This window comes from Echinops telfairi, unplaced genomic scaffold, assembly GCF_000313985.2.
Source record: "Echinops telfairi isolate 266 unplaced genomic scaffold, ASM31398v2 ScPeMD7_1;HRSCAF=3_0, whole genome shotgun sequence".
In the NCBI taxonomy this organism is placed as follows: Eukaryota; Metazoa; Chordata; class Mammalia; order Afrosoricida; family Tenrecidae; genus Echinops; species Echinops telfairi.
The window spans coordinates 48662429-48668368 of record NW_022103896.1 but is presented as its reverse complement, the minus strand read 5'-3'; the positions used below and the strand labels follow the sequence as shown (position 1 = coordinate 48668368).

The window sequence follows — 5940 nt, the reverse complement described above, 5'->3', positions numbered from 1 at the left end:
GGGGGATCATTAATCCCTAAATGGAAAATGCATTCCAAATGAAGCTATTTGCAAAATCCCCCACCCCACCCCTCCACCAGATGCTACCCTCCTCCCCTGCAGTTTTCCTTCAATGTTTTTCAACTGGAGCTGGGTTGCAGGAGATAGAGAGAAAAGGAGAGTGACCTTTTCTCTGCTTCGTTGTGGAGGTGGAAGTAAGGAATGAGGCTGAGAAAAGAAGTAGCTTTCCTGATTGTCCTGCTGCTGCCTGGGTGTGTGCACCCAGGGACACCCTGGACACAAGTCGACACGCCTGCATGGTCAAGGACTTCATGAGAACGTGGGTCTCTTTTACTCACAAAGGTACTTAAGTCCCAAACTATGTGTGAGAGGTGAGATGGGTAGAAGTTTATAACAGGAAAAACAGTTTCCAACATGAGCATTCTGTGACTGAATTCTGTTCCAGCCCCACACTGCCCACTTGCCTACTGACACATGCAAGGTTGATTATTTCAAGGATGGTCAGTGGCAGAATTCTCCTCTTCCATGCAGCCCACCTGGGTTTGATTTCTAGCCAATGTGCCTCTTTCTGTGCAACCATCACCTGCTAGCCAAGGAAGACTTGTAGGGTGCTGTGATGCTGAGCAGTGAAATACAGAGGCCAGGGTGGACTAAGAAGAAAGGCCTGGCAATCTACCACTGAAAATCAGCTAATAAAACCCCTGTGAATCACAGTGGTTCAGTCTTCAGCCAGTCATCAGGGTGATGTCAGACTGCATAGTGTTTTGTTCCATTGTGCGTAAGTAGGGGTCAACACAACAGCCAATAACAACAAAATCCATTTGGGAGACTAGCAGTTATCCATAGGGTCTACTCTAATCAGCAAGAGAAATGGCACTCGACTTGTTTTAGAAACCAGCAAAAAGCTCTCCCCTGTTTACCAAGAGGTTGGTGGTTTGAACCCACCAGCTCCTTGAGAAAGAGGTGGTGTTCCAGCCCTATAAAAATTACAGCTCTAGGTAGAGACCTACGGGCCGTCTCTCTGTCCTCTGAAGGGCTGCTCTGAGTCAGATTTGATTTGGTGTCGACGGCATGGTACTTTGCCATTTTCATATGTGAAACACTATTTGCAATAACATTGCAAAGCATTATTTGCCTATGGCCTACTCTAGGCAAAACTGAAAAAAGGAAATTTATGTGTGAATTCCCTTTTCCTTATCCAACTTTCAGTGCTTACTTGCCTGCACACAGCCAGGCCATCTTTCCTAAGTGGTCATCCGTGTTCTGGGTGGGTAAGGAGTCCCCACTCTAAATCCACTTGTCTCCAAAATTCATGAAGTGGCGATAATGAGCTCATCTCATCTAAACTGAATAGGCCGTGGGAGGCATTTACCAAATAGTAGTTCGGTGAATGACTAGTGTTACATTTGTTTGTTATGGCTGTAAGGTCATTTGCACTTTTCACACCTACAATAATTGAGGAGTAAGGAATTTCAGGCCAGAGCATCCAATAATCTCTTTCTGAAATAAAAGATGTGATTTGATTATCCTTAAATTATAGCAAGAGCATCATAATGGGTGCACGTAAGCTTTAGTCTGACCATAATACTTAAATTCATTTACCACCGGTCTGATGTTAGCCATCAGTGAGATTAACTATTTGATTATCCTTAAATTATAGCAAGAGCATCATAATGGGTGCACGTAAGCTTTAGTCTGACCATAATACTTAAATTCACTTACCACCGGTCTGATGTTAGCCATCATTGAGATTAACTGACCCAGATTATGGTGGTTACATAACAATGTAATAAACTCAAGTTTTATCTACAGTATGCTTTTCATTGAACTGTGGTTCAGGGGCAAATTTGCAGCAGGGACCATTGTTTTCACAATTAATTACAAATAACTTTCTTAATATCAAAAACATCTTCTTGATTTCATCCGGAAGAGGCTGACTGCTATTGCTGATCATTCTTTATGCAATGAAGGTCAGCAGTTTCAGGAGCCAGGTCTTTGGTGTGGGGTTATTCCTCTCCAGAAGTCACCCCAGGGACTAAACTGGAAAGGGCACAGTAGAGCATGAAACAAAATCCTAAAGGGCTCCAGAGGTAAGAAATAGGCTGCTTTGGGCATTGCTTTGAATCTCAGCCCTGGCGCCACGATGCCAAAGCAGGAAAAGAAAGCCAATTGTGATGGTGAGACGGATCCCCCACATTGCATGAGAACAGTGGTCCTCAACCTTCCTCATGCCGGGACCCTTTCATACAGTTCCTCATGTTGTGGTGACCCCCAACCATAAAATTGTTTTATAGCTGTAATTTTGCTATTGTTATGAATTGGGCAAGCCCCGTGAAAGGGTAGTTAGAGGTCGCAACCCCCAGGTTGAGAACTGCTGCATTCGAAATTGCCTTTGTGTCTTACAAAGAGGTGTGTCTCTTTCAACAGCAACGATGACAGCTCCTTTTATTGAAAGCAGTTTTCCAGAATTAATTCCACACCTTTAGTAAAAAGAAAAAAATTATTTAAAGGACACATATTTGCTGGAAGAGTTCCTAAAATGAGATTATGTGAGTAATGTTATTAATCTTGAAAATAAAGCACATCATAGTAAGGACTAGATCGAGCTGCAGTTCATTTGTGTGAGATCAACAGAAGGAAAGGGGCATAGTGTTTCCTGCAGTAGAAGGCAATCAAACAGACCACGTTGGGAGGAAGGATAATTGCTCATGCTTGAAGCTGGCCACCCAGAAATGATGATCTAAATATATAGGAGTAGTGCTGTTTTTTCAAGCATAACTTCAAGTTTCGCCAGTTGGGGTGGGGGGAGTGATTCTCAAGTATGCCTTCTAAATGATTAAAATGTGTCTTTGCCATGTGGTAGAGTGACTTTGCGGTGTGGAGTTCTATAATCACATGTTGTTGCTGCATGCTATCAAGTGGATTTCTACTGATAGTGACCTACATGAAAGAGTAGAGAATGAACCTGGAGGACTCTCTAGGCTGTTATCTTTCACAGGAGCAGATGGCCAAGTCTTTTCACTCAGGGAAGTATCCCTGGCAACATTGAGGGATAGGTTTGGGGTTGCTAAATTCAAGGTTCATAGTTCAAAGCTTCCAGCTGCTCCCTAGGGAAAAGATGAGGCAGACTACGCCTAGAAAGGGTCAGTCTTGAAAACCCGATATTGGGTTTCTATGAATTGGTTTGCCTTGACTTGGTTTGTTCCCAGTGAGCAGCTGTTGGATTTGAACCATCAGATGTGCTTGAACCACCAACCTACCATTAGCAACCAGGTACCAAGAAAGATCCCTGTAAGGGATCTGAAAAAGTTTATGGTAAAATGGAGCTAAACGGTAATGGGATTTTCCCCCCCATGAACTTTTTTGAGCCCCCTCATATAACATAGCTGTGTGTTATGTTATCTGGATTTTCTTCTGTAAGTTGACAGTACCAAACTCAAAACACCTTACCACCATTAAGTTAATTCTGGCTCAGAGTGACCCTATAGCCAGAGTAGAGCTGCCCTGATGGGTTTCTGAAACTGTAGCTCTTTACTGGAATAGAAAGCCTCATCTTTCATCCAAAGAGTAGCCAGTGGTTTCAAACTGCTACCCTTTTAGTTAGCAGCCCAACCATAGCACATGTTGCCACCAGGACTCAGTTAGCATTACTTTGATTTCAGGTAGCATCAAAAAAGAAGTTTAAGATCTAAAAACTGATTATTTTTTTAGCTTCTATAACTAAAAACCTGAAATTACCTGGTCAGAATGTCTTCCTCGGAGGCTCAAGGAACAATTATCAAGTGTCTGGTGGTGTGGTGATTAAACATTGGGCTGCTAACTATAAGGGCAACAGTTTGAAACCACCAGCTGCTCTAAGAGGGAAAGATGAGGCTTTCTACTCCTGAAAAGGGTTGTCCTATAAGGTCACTATAAGTTGGAATTGACTAGATGGTCGTGAGTTTCATGTTTGTTTTTTCTAAATCTCTGAGTGTTGGCTATTTCTAGGTTCTCTATACTAACAAAATGACTGAGCAGCTCCTTACCTGTGACCATCCTATGTCCAAAGCCTGCAAAAGCAGTCTCGGCCTATCATTCCCTAGTCCCCATATGCTCCTGCCTGAGTGACCACTGTGGCAGGGGATGTGGCCCTCTGCTTACCAGGCCTGACTCCTCCGCCTAAGCCTACTGCACATGGACTTAGCTTAGAAGAAAGGTTGATATTTCCTAAGAAAATGTAAAATTATTACCGAGTAATTGATATTGGATGGGTAGAATTTACATTTACTAAAGATATACCAGAATATGGCCGAGATAATATAATTAACTCATCTGTTAATAAATATAGTTTAGATGCCCATTTCTTTTTTTATTTTTAAAAATCATTTTATTAGGGGCTCCTACAACTGTTATCACAATCCATACACACATCAACTGTGTAAAGCACATTTGTCCATTCATTGCCTCATCATTCTCTCCACCTAAGCCCCTGGCATCAGCTCCTCTAGATGCCTATTTCTATTCATTTTCATTCCCCCCTTTTTTGGTTTTTTCATTCCTTCGTTTTATTGAGACTCACACAAAACTACACATACTTCAAGTATAAATTTGAAGAGTTTTGACATAAGTGTAATCTGTAAAGCTACTATGCCAATTAAGATCATAAATACGTCTATCATAGCCAAAAGATTCTTCATGCCTTTTTTGGTAATCCATCCCTTCCTGCCCTACTTGTTACTTATAAACAAAAACAAAAAATTCACTGCCAACTTGTCTCATAGTGACCCTATAAGACAGAGTAGACGGCCTGTGTGGTTTTCTGAGACTGTAACTTTTTACCAGAGTAGAAAGAAGCCTCATCTTTCTCTTGTTCCTAGGCTACCTTTACTTTCTTATTTTCTGTCACTAAAGATTATATTTTCTATCTTCTAGAATTTTATAGAAAAGATATTCACACATTAGGTGCTATTTTGTATCTAGATTTTTTTAAACTCAATGTAATTATTTTAAGATCCTTCCAAGTTATTGCATATGTATCAATATTTACTGCTCAGTCCTACGCCACTGCATTGATATAACATCACTTGTTTATCCTTTTACCTGTTAATGTACATTTGGGTTGTTTTGGGTTTGGAGTTATCACAAATAAAGATCTCAAGTGGAAAACCTTTATTTAAAATTGGAAATGTTTTTTTTTTCAATAAGAAGTGAATTATGCATATAATAGTTGCTGCAGTAATTTTTACAAATTGTGACACAGTTATTTTTTTCTTTTTCCCATTCCAGATACTGAGAAGAGCAGATAAAAATGGTAAGACCCAAATTCTATGATTTTCTAATTAATCTCTTGCCTTTTAGACCATTTTACAAAGAATATTATGGAAGAAGACAAGTCTAAGAAATTGGCACATAAAGTATCTCTCTTGTACAAACAGCAGTTTTAGGCAAGTACATGGCTCTAGATATTCATGAGAAGAAGGACTAACATTTGATTGGCTGGAGTTTATGTTCCTTTGTAAGGAGCTCTTTCATAATTGGGCTCAGGACATTTCCTTTATGTTTTAAATTAAGTCTAAAGTAATAAAACATGAATTTATTGTTTGCTGTATATTATGTGTGCATTATGTCATAGATTTATTGAGCAACAGTACGTATGGTTGAACCCAGATCTGTTTGATCTCAAAATCTAGGTTCTCTACATTGACCTTTATGGTTGCCCCAGGGCTGCTTCTGATCTCTAAGAAGGTTCCTGTAAGCATGCATTGGCAGACTTATGTCCACCTTATGTCTCTGTTTCAAAGTGTGCTCAGCGAGTGGTGATACAGAGAAGTGGAAGATGGCAAGTCAGGAGAAAGAAATTGTCTATCAAAAGAACGCGAGTTTAAATCTTCATGAAGTCTAATCTTTACCTGTCACCATCCATCTCTTTTGACATCTTTTATTCCACCAGACATTTTGTGT

At 40.3% G+C, this 5940-nt stretch overlaps 1 protein-coding gene across 1 annotated transcript in view; it reads left to right on the top strand.

The window, feature by feature from the left end:
• The first annotated feature begins 5266 nt into the window (after positions 1–5266).
• The window catches only part of NECAB1 (N-terminal EF-hand calcium binding protein 1), a 196164-nt gene continuing 195490 nt past the window's right edge, over positions 5267–5940 (top strand). The window contains exon 1 of the mRNA XM_045286921.1: positions 5267–5290. The gene's annotated coding sequence lies outside the window, so the exon portion shown is untranslated. The remainder of the gene's footprint in view (positions 5291–5940) is intronic.